Here is a 14,393-nt window from a genome sequence, read left to right as displayed (position 1 = left end):
ACTGTGAAGATCTGGGACACATTTGATTTACAGATAATAAAGGAGAAGGCCTGCAGGGCCTCATAAGTGCTTCTAGTCTGGCGACAGTTTGACAAACGTGGCTGTTACCTCGACAAAAAAAAGCCCCACTTTATCAATGCTCTGTGACCTTCAGCATTCAGTGCAAATGGGATTCACCAAATTAGGGACCAGAGCTCTTTCCTTAATGTTGTATATCAGAAAGAAATGAACATTTTGCAGCACAAAACTCAGCTAGTCCACACCACTGGCTGGAACATGAGTAAATATTGTGTAAATTGTATCTTAAAGCTGCATTAACTGATTTATCTGATGGAGGAGAAACTCCACAACAAGCTAAGAGCATAACATCACCGCATGAAGTCACTATGGCTAATGTGTTAGCAAGGAGCTAGGTATTTACACATCCAGCAGACAGAGAACAACATTAGCATTCATTTAAAGTTGTGTTTATGGTTGGTTATGGTGTTTATCTCCTTTTAGCTCTGTTTTGGTCTCCTCCTGAGGAAAATATCTTGCGAGTTACCCTGTTGGTTCATCACTACACGCATTCCCTTTCACATTACACATAGTCTTTTGATCTGTTGTTAATGTAAAAATATTGATTATAGAAAACAATTCTTCTTTGGGATGGAGACAAACTGTAACATTAGCTTAGCAAGCAGGTAGTAAACAGGACTTCTACAGACGCAGCTGTACACTGATGACTAAATAGGTGAAGTAATCGCTCAAGTCGGTCAAGTTCTTACGTTTGGATTTTGCAAATAAAATGATATTTTTCATCTGAGAGAAAGTGCAGCAGTAGTTCATCATATGTGCAGTAAACAGACTTCAACAATTACTACATCTGTTAGTAATTATTCTGTGTTTGCATATAGGGTTACTGGGATATTAGAGAGTTGTTTTTTTTATTGGTTCTTCTTCATCCATCTCTGAGCTGGGGGAAGCAGTTTCACAAAGTTGGCAGTAGACTCAGACTCCTAATTACAATGATATAGATCATATTGTACAGAGTTGAAACAGTGCCAAAACACTGTATCAGTAAGAGCAACAGTACAATGAAACTTTGAGATGGTTTCCAAATGTTGAACCTCAGCCAACATGGACAAGAAGTCCTGCTGGAAATTGGACAACTACGGCTCTGTGACAACTGGGCAATATCTATTTTCTGATGAAGGTCAGGTGATACGATAGAAAGCTCCAGACCAGCTAATAGACCTTGTGGTGAGACAGTGCTCAACTGCTCATATAGTGTTTTAAATGAATAATATCACTTTGGCTCTCAAATCCCATTTTCAAAATAAGTTTTTTTACGTAGTTTTAGCTCCACCAGCAAAGTTAGTATGTTAGCAATACATCTCAAAAAGTTTCCAAAACATGTGGGGGATGGGTTGTCCTTGGTCGGAGCTTGGTCAGCTGCTGTACAATTCATCTGACAATTGAGGAATTTAAAATGTTACTAAAGTAGGAGGATTCTTCAGGTTTGCACTCTCCTATGTACTTTTTGTACTTTTTAAGTGCATTCGGTTTGTTTTTGTACATGCTCACTTCCTCCTGTACACACGACACTCTCAGACACCCACAGCACCTAACAGACACAAGCAATTTCTTTGAATACAGAAAGAACCTGCACGTGGGGAAAGGGCTATAAAATGAAAAAAGAACTGAGATTAAGGTACAGTAGAAAGGATTTTATTATGTCCAATAAATGGGACTTGAAAATGTTGCTTCACGAAAAGAAACTGGAAAACATTGTCATTATCCAGTTGTGATTAAATGCCCCATCAGTCATTTTTGTTAATGATCTGACATAAATACAAGTAATTAAAGTACAAAGAATTGTTTACTAGGCTCCCCTGGTGCTCAGATGTGAAGCCAGTAAGGAAGTCAGAGTTTTTTTTTTCTTTCTTGGAGGTATATATCACCCCCTTGTGGAAAATGTATGAAATGCTTACTTGTCCAGAGGCTTTCTGCTGAGTGGTGTTAAATAATCTCTGTGCAGTATGTGTGTCAGTAGAACAACTGGGTTCTTCAAGGCACAAGTGAAACAAAACTCAAATACACCCACATATTCAGGCTCTTAAATAGCTGAAACCGAGTTCATAAGGCTTTTCAAACAACACAACTCTCCACAGCCGAATAAAAGATACATTAATTCTCTTTGGATATTTATTATGAAAACCATCATGAAACATGTAATTGAGGAACAATGTTGATGTTTGTGCGACAAAACCTAAGGGGGGAAAAAGGCGCCTGGCTGACTTTTCACCCAGATGCCACTTTTGCAGGGTTCACATCATCCTGCAAATCACTCTGCCTGAACTCTAACACTTCATGTCATTGGACACCGCCGCCACAGGATGTTCTGGTTGGCTGAGATGGCTCAAAGTGAGTGAGGCTGTGGTTGAGAGTAAATAAAGGTTATAGGAACCGGTACTTTTTGATACGAACATGTGTCCTTAAACTAACAAAATACAAGAAATCAATTTTTTTTTGTGTGTCATTACAAAATATTTAGGGTCCATCTTCATGTCTTCCATGATTGCCATTTATAAATATAGACAAAAAAAAAAATACAAAAACAGATAGATAGATTAGTTTTGTGTTTAGTTTGATTGTATTATATCTATTAGTCAGTAACTATTCTAATTAATTAATAAATCAATGTTGATATCTTACCTCTGAAGATCTCCTCATTCTACCATCTGTAGGTAAGAACAATTTGACAACCTTCAGGAAACCACAGTGTTTATATTTCATACCAAACGTAGTCTCAAAATATTTTCTAATTTTCATGTGATTTAGCTATAAAAAAAATAGAAATTTAGAGGAATCTAAGAAGACACATCTAGGAGGAATAATTTAGAAATGTTGTGTTGTTGTGTATTGTTCAGTTGTAAACGGCTGTAATATGATCTCACCTGTGCTGTTATCACTGACATGCTTCCTGATGATGCAGACCTTGACAATAATGAAACCAGCAACTATGAACAGGCCAATCCCAGCTCCGATTAAAGCATACTTAATATCTGGAAGGAAAACAACCAGCAGACATCATACGGCCATTCACACACAAGATGCAATTTAATATCCGTGACAGGACAGAACATCAGTTTAGGGAATGCCAGCTCATGTTCAGCCCTCCTGACAAGATGAACATGAAAGGCCGGGGGATGTTTGATTTCACAACTTGTTTACTTGGTGAAATAAAAAGAGCTCAGTCATGGTATCATGCTCCTTTTCACAAACTGAATTGCGTCACCAGTGTTTTCAATTTGAATCCTGGACGTATAGGAGTCATTGAGGGGGTCACTGCTGGTCGTTGTTACCCAACACCTTGTGTGTTGACTTCTACAACAAAACACTGGCAGTCAATTATACAAATATCGCCATTGCAGAAGTCATGCTTATGAAGCATTTTCACTTTACAAACAGGAGTGAATTCAGCTGTCCAGTGGGTGAGGCTGACAGGATTCTAGCAAGTTCAACATTAAGCCTACCAGGTACAAAACCGTCACAGTGTGATATTATGGTGCAGTAATAATTCACATTAAAAAAGGATTGATAAGTGTACACCTGTCTGTACAACATAATGCAAATTTTTGACAACAACGGACCGCATCTCATCTGTCCCTTTGGAGCCTTATTATCACAGGTATTACTTTAAGTGCAGCCTGTGGTATCAACTGTTCCAGTGGTGTCCAACGTTTTTGACCCCTAAGCAGTGTCTGCCTGTGACCTCTCATCAATAGTTGCAACCAGTTGAACCAAAGATTGACCCCACCCCACCCCCAATGTAAAGCTATTCAGTTATTTATCAAAAACAAGCATTGATTTGAGAAGAGTCTGGAAAAAGTGCATAACTTTGTGCAACAGAAAATGTTTTTTATGCTTTCCTCTCCTGTTAATTATCTCATGACCATTAAATACATCTTGCAACCCCCTGTGACGGTCTTGCCCCAGAGGTTGGAACCACTGATCTACTCAACATCAATATTCCTTGGATTAGTCAGATACCAAGTTGATTAAGAGACCTCAGAACAGTGGTACATAAAACCGGACCTGCCTGAATGGCTAGATAACACTTGGGTTAAGTAATTAAATGTCAATGAAAAAACAACTTTATACTTTAAGTATTGTTGAGCTGAACTATTCATGTCATTGTGTCTGTGTTACAACATCGCCAAAACTCATTGACTCGTAATTGAGCTAAAATATACCTTAAAAGTAGCTTAAGTTCAGTTGTAACCTGTAGACCCACCTACTTTTTCTTCAGAGGCTGCTCCATCTCCTCTCACACCCATCAGCAGACACTCTGAAACACATTGTTTTCAGGTAATTATTTTTTAAGGTCACGAATACAGGAAGGACGCAACACCACAGTGATCAGATAAGACCAAGCTGACTTTCAGCATTCTGCAAAAGCAGTTGCATGATACTCAGTGGTCACGAAGCGCTTTAATGTACCTGCAGTATTCTGCAGTGCTTTTTAAACATTGATGGGGCATTATGAAAGTAAATGTCTTGCTCAAGGACATTGTTGTTGTTGTTGTTCCCAGCCTCAGGTTGTCACCACTGAGGAGGATTATAGAGTGGTCAGATAGGTTAACCTGCCTCAGATAACAACCAGTTAATATCTCATGTGTGTCCTATTTTATAGAGCCTTATATCAGTGCACACCTTTGCTTTCAACACACTGAGGTAATTAAATAATGATAAATGAATGTGGACTCAATTTACAAATATTAATATTCTATTTGAATATTCCTAGCAAAGGAAGAAAATTGACACAAGAGCATAAATACAAATAATGACAAAATACTGTATATCAAAAATGACCTAATTAGTTAATTAATGTAAAATGGGATCTTACTTTAGAGAAATAGAAATAACTACACAAATCACCCCTATAGTAGATTTTTGATTAAAATGAATACGTGGGTCTTGAATATGGACTAAATGTTGGCACGGTAGACAATGATCCAAAGACCTAAAAGCACAAGATGAGATTGGGTTGGTTTTACAATATGAGTCTTACTGTGGTAGTTTAGGAGCATCATTTGTATCACTGTTACCACCAGCCTCATGAAGAGACCCGTCCATAGGGCAATGAAAATACAAGTCTTAAAATGTTCCCAGTTTAATTCAGTCTAAAACACTTGGCTCTGGCAAACACGAATGCATGTTAAAAAAGATATTTGTCAAAAGTTACATTTCAAGCTAAGCTCTCAACTGAGAAGTGTAAACAATTTATGTGAGCAAGTGTGGCATTTATGTATTTAGATTCACAGCCTTGAAATGCCATTTTGAAAAAGAAGGGGTTATAATCAGACAGGCTGGAGGGTTTTTAGATGGTTCATGTATTTGAAAATATAGTTACTGCCAAATTACCCTTGACCCACGCACTCAGTGCTCAGCTGCTCTTGTTCAGAGACCAGAAGAAAGTGGCATGTCACTGTGGGCGGTTGAGCTATGACTGTAACTGAGAGTGGTGCAGGGTGTTGCTGAAACAGAGCATACATGCACAGCAAGTGGCTATCTTACATTTTAAAACCACCAGTTGCATTCCTCTGGCAGGTCTGGATCCAAGCCAGTTATTACTGGGTATGACATGAGAACTAAAGAAAATGCTATTTTTTAAGACAACAACTGGGGGGAATTTAAAGTATTTTACTTTTTTTCTTTAGCTAAGACTAGCCTTGGCTATCTAGCTTGTTTTAGCTGTTTTTACTTCTGTTTTGTAGTAAGCCTACTTTATATTCTGTTTTCACAGAAATTATACATTTCTGTGCAATTGTATTTTTTTATTTAGAGATTCTGATACTTAACTAACAATTTTTATATAGTTTCTGAGTTTTGGGCAGTTTGCCTTATTACTAACAACTGTGAAGATTCCCTCTAAGGTCTTAGAAGAAGGTCTACCATCATCTTTGTAAATAATCACAAAGCTTACAGGTCACTTGTTTATAACACTTCACAGCATGCTGTACACACCTTATCCAATTTGTCATCACAGCAGGTGTCATTATCACATCTGTATAAGGTTGAGAACTATTGTTTACTATTTACTACAACATACAGATGTCCATTGTACTCACCGATGATGAGGACAGCCCTGGTCACAGCTGACAAATACCCACAAACCTGAAATGCACCCATCTCTCGTGGTATGGAAACTTTACTGACTACCTACGTGCTGTGAGTCTTTTCTCAGCTGTAATGATGAGCAGTTTCCTGAGCCTGTGGGTTTCAAAGCTTTGCTGATGTTAAGATTATGCATCTATCTAACTTTTCTTGAATGTCCTGTAAGCGGCTTTAATGCAAGGCCCCGTACATTTCACAATAGCCTACTCACTTTTAGCATTGACTATAAATTGGTGAGAAATTCTCATTTAAGTTTTGGACAATTATATTTTTCTGGTAAATAAATGTTCCCTGTGGTTTGGTAATTACAACAGTGGTTTGCCCCATTTTCTCTTCATGAAAGCTTGTAAACTTACAAGAACATGTGTTCCAAGAACTTCACAAACTGTTGTGGTAACTTTTAAGATGTGTGTCTGTTTTTGTTTGAATCTCTTGTACATTTATATTTTTAATCAAAGCACTACACAAATCAATTTTAGCATGCACTGCTTGCATTGAGTGGCTACATGTAACTGATGTTGTTGTTTGGGTGGAAAGATTTCTCAGAAAGATGTTGCCATGCCAAACACGATGGCCCTGATATCTATTACAGCCAGTAAATAATCATAGGTCAGGCTCTGCACTCAGACTAGACTGGATCCAAACCATTTGGTTCAGACTTGGTGAGATATCTTGGCCATACCATGAGGTTGATTGTGAGTTTAGCAGTTGTTTTTCCATCATGTTTAATATCTTAACTTCCTTATGCGATGATGATGATGTAACTGCATTTTAATTGTGTTAATCCTCTGATTGTCCAGCTGCCTGCCGTATCAGTCCTTAAGGATATCAGTTAATGCAGTCCTGTCATCATTACCATCACACAACGCAAATAACGGCTGGCTGTGTGATTAAGTTAGGTTATGTTGGAGCTGCAGACTGCAGTCTATGCTGGCTTTAGTTTTTCAGAGAGAAAACAGAATTTTTTTCCCCAAACAGATCAAAACACATTTATCTTACATGTGTACTTGCTGAAAATTTAATCTGTGAGGATATCTTTATAAACTGGCTGTGTATGTGAATGAAAGATGGTGTAAACCTGAACATTGCACAATTAAGGAGTGACTCTGTAGTCAGGACATTGAACTGTTTGCTGTTAGCATGCAGCCATATTATTTCACATGTTATTGTGATAGCAGTGTACGTGCCTCCCCCTGCGCATGCGGAGACAGCAATGGACGTCCTGCACTCAGTCACCAGCAGGCTCCAGACACGGCACCCACAGGCCCTCTTCCTGATCTTTGGAGATTTTAACCATGCTTCTCCCTCATCTGTGCTGCCCACATACACCCAGGGTATGTCACCTGCCCCACCAAAGACAATAAAACATTGGACTTGTTTTTTGCCAACATCAAGGAGGCATACACTGTGACCCCCCTCGCCCCCATAGAGAAAGCTGATCACAGCATGGTTCATCTCCAGCCTGTGTATATCCCTATTGTACACAGGGAACCTGTGGTGCCACGAACATTGAAGAGCTGGACTGCAGAGAGTGAGGAGGCTCTCAAACACTGTTTTGAAACCACTATGTGGTCAGAGCTCTGTGACCCACACAGGGAGGACATCAACGTCCTTAAAGACTGTATCACGGACTATATTAACTTCTGCTACGAGAACACTGTTCCCACAAGGACGGTACGGTGCTTCTCAAACAACAAGCCGTGGATTACCCCTGACATCAAAGCTCTCCTAAAGGAGAAGAGGAGAGCTTTCAGATCAGGGGACAAGGCTGAGCTGAAGGCTGTACAGAAGAGGCTGAGGAGGAAGATCAGAGAGGGGAAGGCCCGCTTCAAGAGGAAGCTAAACAGACAGGAACAGAGAGACATTAGGGGGGTGTGGAGCAGCTTGAAGACCATCTCAGATTTGAAGCACCCCCCACACAGGCCGAGGGGGACCTTAAGTGGCTGAATGATTTGAACCATCACTTCAACAGGTTTGATCAATCAGCCACCCCTCCCCCCACGCAGCTGCACCCCACCTCCACACCACCGGGACAATGCACTTCCTCAGCCTTTCACACCTCCAGCTCACCTCACCTCTCACCCACCCCATCCCCAGACGGACTTCTTCAGCCCCCCTGCCCACCCCTGTCCTTCACAGCAGCACAGCTGAGACAGGCGCTAAGGAAGATCAAGGCGAGAAAAGCAGCAGGTCCAGATGGCATCAGCTCCAGGCTCCTGAAGTCCTGCGAAGACCAGCTGTGTGGCGTTATGGAGAGGATCTTCAACCTGAGCCTGAAGCTGGGAGTGGTGCCACAGCTGTGGAAGACCTCCTGTGTGGTACCGGTGCCAAAAACACCGCACCCTAAAGACCCCAACAGCTACAGGCCGGTGGCTCTTACATCACACCTGATAAAGACGCTGGGGAGGTACTGCAACACCTGGAGAGGACGTGACGGTGTGTCTGACCGTCTCATGTGTAGTACGGGTGCCCCCCAGGGGACTGTCCTGGCCCCCTTCCTCTTCACCCTCTACACGGCAGACTTCAGACACAACACGGACAGCTGTGTTCTGCAGAAGTTTGACTCTGCCATTATCGGCCTCATCATTGATGATGACGACACAGAGTACAGAGGACTGACACAGAATTTTGTGGACTTGTGTCAGCGAAATCACCTCCTGATCAACGCGGGGAAGACCAAGGAGATGGTGGTCAATTTTCCTGGACGGCTGGAGTGACAGGGCCCCTCCTAAAGACTTTCTATGACTCTGTAGTGGCGTCAGCCATCCTCTATGCTGTGGTCTGCTGGAGCAGCAGCATCACTGAGAGGGACAGAAAAAAGTTGGACATGGTGATCAAGAAATCCAGCTCTGTCCTGGGCTGTCCTCTGGACTCAGTGAGGGAGGTGGGAGACAGAAGGGTCCTGGCTAAACTGACAGCTATGCTGGACCATGAGTCACACCCCCTGCACCACACCCTGTCAGCCCTGGAGAGCAGTTTCAGTGACAGGCTGCTCCATCCCCACTGTGTGAAGGAGAGATACTGCAGATCTTTCCTTCCAGCGGCCGTCAGACTGTACAATGAACACTGTTGACTCTGTGCAATATATCCCATGGGCCATTATTACATCTGTGCATAATTTTCATTTGTGCAATTTTACTAATTCATGTGCAATTATTGTATAATACAGTTTGCTATATCTGACTTATGTGCATTACCCTTCTACTATACTTTTATATTACCAGTATTTATTTATGCCGCAGGAGACTGTACTGTATAAGGCATAGTCTATTCTAGTCTTATTTAATGTACAGTAACTTTGTTTTTATTTACTGTAAGAACGGTACTTCTTTGTTTGACACTTGTTTATGCTACTTGTACACTTATCTATGTCTGCTCTTGTCTTTGCTGTTGCAAACTGCAATTTCCCCACTGTGGGACAAATAAAGGTTTTCTTATTTTATCTTATCTTAGATTGACTAGACTGCCCACTTATCAGGATGCACTGACATGAGATTTTTATAGAAACAAAATGTGTGTGGTGAGTTACAATGTTTCTCTGCCACTGGATCTTCGTATCTTCTACTGTATGGCTGCCTCAGCTGTCCTAGAGTTACCATACCTGAGTTTACAAGCCTGTCAGTCCCGAAAAGCAAGTTACCCCCTCTGACTATCTGTCCCAGGTCCCAGAGGGCATGAAGGAGCATGAGACAGGCTACTTGCTAGCTCCCTGTGTTTCACAGCCAAACAGAACACATGTGGGTGTCAGTCATAATGGGACAAAGACTGAATCCTGACTCTGGCTGACTGGAGTTCATCTACTCACTGTATATTCCTGTGCATGTATTTTATAATCACCAAAATGTTTTTTAACAGCCCTCATGCTATTAACATTAGCATGAGGGCTAGTCTGCTGTACATCGGTATGCTCAGTATTTTCCTAACAGCTGCCAAAATATAGCTACACAACTTCACTCTGTCAAGCTGGTGGCAAGCATGTGTGTTGGTTTGTACACTTCGTCCTGCTCTAACCCAGATCACACAAAGGGTTGCCTAAAGCTAGGCATACACTATATGATTGTAGAAATGTTGTTTAAATTCACCTCCAACTGTACGAGTACATTGTTAATGTAAAATCAAAGTTTACGATTTACAGTGTTAAAAAAATGAGTGCACCCCTCACAATTTTGTAAATATTTGATTATATCTGTTCATGTGACAACAGTGAAGAAATGACACTTTGCTACAATGTAAAGTAGTGAGTGTACAGCTTGTATAACAGTGTTCTGTCACCTCAAAATAACACATCACACAGACATTAATATCAAAAGTGATTCCACCCCTAAGAGAAAATGTCCTATTAGCCATATAAGAAGATTGCCAAGACCCTGAAACTGAGCTGCAGCACACTCAGAACAGGCCTCGCCATGGTCGACCAAAGAAGTTGGGTGTACGTGCTCAGTGTCATATCCAGAGGTTGTCTTTGGGAAATAGACGTATGAGTGCTGCCAGCATTGCTGCAGAGTTTGAAGGGGTGGGGGGGTCAGCCTGTCAGTGCTCAGACCATACGCCGCACACTGCATCAAATTGGTCTTTATGGCTGTTGTCCTAGAAGGAAGCTTCTTCTAAAGATGATGCACAAGAAAGCCCGCAAACAGTTTGCTGAAGACAAGCAGACCACGGACATGGATTACTGGAACCATGTCCTGTGGTCTGATGAGACAAAGATAAACTCATTTGGTTTACATGGTTTCAAACGTGTGTGGCGGCAACCAGGCGAGGAGTACAAAGACAAGTGTGTCTTGCCTACAGTCAAGCATGGTGGTGGGTGTGTCATGGTCTGGGGCTGCATGAGTGCTGCCGGCACTGGGGAGCCACAGTTCATTGAGGGAACCATGAATGCCAACATGTACTGTGACATACTGAAGCAGAGCGTGATCCCCTTCCTTCGGAGTCTTGGCCGCAGGGCAGTATTCCAACATGATAACGACCACAAACACACCTCCAAGATGACCTCTGCCTTTCTAAAGAAGCTGAGGGTAAAGGTGATGGACTGGCAGAGCATGTCTCCAGACCTAAACCCTAGTGAGCATCTGTGGGGCATCCTCAAACAGTAGGTGGAGGAGCGCAAGGTCTCTAACATCCACCAGCTCTGTGATGTTGTCATGGAGGAGTGGAAGAGGACTCCAGTGGCAACCTGTGAAGCTCTGGTGAACTCCATGCCCAAGAGGGTTAAGGCAGTGCTGGAAAATAATGGTGGTCACAGAAAATATTGACACTTTGGGCCAAATTTGGACATTTTCACTTAGGGGGGTGGTTATTTTTGTTGCCAGCGGTTTAGACATTAATGGCTGTGTGATGTTTCATTTTGAGGGGACAGCAAATTTACAGTTGCATACAGCTGCACACTCACTACTTTACATTGTAGCAAAGTGTAATTTCTTTAGGATTGTCACATGAAAAGATATAACCAAATATTAAAAAAATGTGAGGGGTGTACTCACTTTTCTGAGATACTGTATGTGCTCACACTGTCTAGTCCAATCATCAAGCCACGACATGAGTGTAAATAGAAAATTAAACAGCTCATAGGCCACTGCAGACTGTTCTTGCAATTGGCAATTGTTAATCAAGATTTGTTTGAAAGCTCCGAGGCAGAGCTTTCAAAGGCAAGTTTGTTTGCTACCAATACCAATGCTAGCAAGGCAGAAACATGCTGCCATGTCACTTTCATCAACCATGCCACATCACACAGGCACAGTGAGAAAAAAGGGCAGTGCGAGAACCTGACAACGACTGACCAAGTTTTCGAACTTGTCAGAAATTCATCCTTGTACAGGGGGTCCTCACCCCCCCCCCCCATTATACTGCATGGTAAATAACACCAGATGAAGTACAACTCTAAAATGAGTGAAGTCACTCTGAGTGCTAGCTTACCAGTTGCTAGATAGATAGCTAGTTAGCTAAGAAGAAACAACATATAAACAAAACAACTTAGGACTTACCTAGGCTAACCACTTGCATCCCTTTCACTAAGCTAACATGTTTTACTAAAATTCTAATAAAAATGTCTTACATTATTCACAAATAATGATGAAACTACTATCTTTTTACAGCCACCTCTCAGTTTAACAGTTTACAACAACTTTAAAAGTTAGATTTAGCCCTGAATTTTACTTTAACGCCTATTCAGGCATGTTTTGGCTTTTTGGCTTGGACATAGGGAATAACTGGGTTGCTAGCACAAGCACTGGGTTTAATTTGCTGTCGAAGGTTTGGAGGTAAACAAACAAAGCTGTGAAATAGGCAAATGGAGGAGGGCCATGCCCATGTGAGGCCTTATTCTGGAAAAGACATAAGTGCAGACTGTAAAAGGGAAAGGCTCTCACATGGGCCTACAGTATCTCTGCTCACAACATGATATTCCCACACTGCTCAGCGAGTAAGTCTATCTCCCCAGACAATGCAGGGACTTTTCCCCGTTAAAAATATTATCAGCAAGTCCATGCACTTTGACACATTGTGAAAGTTATACAGTATTTGTCCATTCAGAAAAACTTTGTCTAATGAGAAGAGAATTTTTGCAGAAAATAGCATGTGTTACTGCTTATAGCTAGTCAAGTAACGTGTGCAAAGTTAACATTTGACTGTTTAACTGAAGTGTGGAAGGTGTAGTCGACAGAGAGACAGGCTGTTACCTTATGAAATACAACATGACCAAAATAGACTGGCTTAAATATGGAGTCATGTGGATGTCGGGGCCAAGGAAGGCTCAACAGAAAATGTGATTTCATGCTTTTGAAACTCTTTTTTTCTGGGTTATACTCTAATAAAACAGATGCAACAGATGATGGTAAAAACTAACTTGAGCCACACAGTATTCCTTAAACACTCCACTTTGGGAATGTACAGGGTCAACCTTCACATATGACCTCGTCCATTGACTTCAACAGACTTACAAAGAGTCAACACGTCAACAAAATGTCCTCTTGATTTCAGCTTAATCTCACAGCAACAACAGCTGCATTGCTCCTAAAACTAGACTACCCAGTCACACACGTTCATTTCCACAACACAGCCTTGTAAACAGAGCTTGAACAACAAGAATTAGCCCAACCCTGCTATAGGCATGTCAGCCAGCAGACGTCTGCCTCCAGCTGCCAGGCTCCACTTAAGGGACTCCCACACTAATTTTGAGTTGTGTGATGCAATGTGCTATATCAGAAAGCTTATTTACCTGGGTGACAGAGGCAGAATAAGTCACAAGCTAAGTATTAGCCAATGGTGTAGGCAACCAGGTAAGTAAACCATATCCCTCTGTCTCCACCAAGACTCAAATGATTGATGCCTCTTCCTCATTGACATGAAGGCCCTGTCATCTTTTCAAAGAGGTGCCTAACAGTAAAGAGAGGGTCCATGTGAGAGCCTATCAGGCCTCACTGCTTAGTTACAAAAATAACCAATGATAGTGTCCATTTCATCCTGCTGGCCTGTCTTGCCCTGCCACTCGACACCCACTGGTTATTCCAATGTGAGCGAGCTTGCTGCGGCCTGTGTTGCTGCTCAGTTTGGCCACAACGACTTGTGCATCTATTTTGGTATCTTCTGAGCTCGCTACCAGGACCCTGGCCACACCAATGCATTTGAACATGGATCCGAGGGCTTGACTCACCTTGGTGAGTTTTCTTTGGTTCTTCAACTTAAAGAGAAAACATTTCTTTACCATGAATGACAACCGCTAACTAGAATTTATTATCAGCAAGTGATGCAGCACTGAATTCTTGGATTACATTGAGGATTTGTGTTTGATACCACAGTCTAGATTGGTTGCCTGTTACACTCAGCATGAAAGACCCATCAGCAAGGTAAGGGAGCAGTGTGATTATATGGATGTTTACAAAGACATTAAAAGTACTGAGGGTCAACAGAATTTAATATATTCTACTTAAAATTTTAGATTAGGGCTAAACATTGATGTCCAAAAAAACCAATAGCACAAGAGCCCCCCAGCATGTCAGCATTTTATTGCTATAATATTAATGCACATTCAGTCATTTACACTAATATTTACAGTATCTGTGAGGAAAATGATATTCCAATGGTTACACCTTTATACAGTATACAGTTTATATAGTTAACTGGGCTACCTCATTCCTTTGGTATAAATACACAAGCAGATGCTGGGAAAGTACCGTGGTTGCTAACTGATCTCTGGTTATGAGAGCTGGAAGACTGTTGGCGACCAAAGTGTC

The sequence above is a fragment of the Micropterus dolomieu genome, linkage group LG14 (assembly GCF_021292245.1).
Source record: "Micropterus dolomieu isolate WLL.071019.BEF.003 ecotype Adirondacks linkage group LG14, ASM2129224v1, whole genome shotgun sequence".
In the NCBI taxonomy this organism is placed as follows: domain Eukaryota; kingdom Metazoa; phylum Chordata; class Actinopteri; order Centrarchiformes; family Centrarchidae; genus Micropterus; species Micropterus dolomieu.
The sequence above is the reverse complement of the archived record's forward strand: the minus strand, read 5'-3'. Positions refer to the sequence as shown.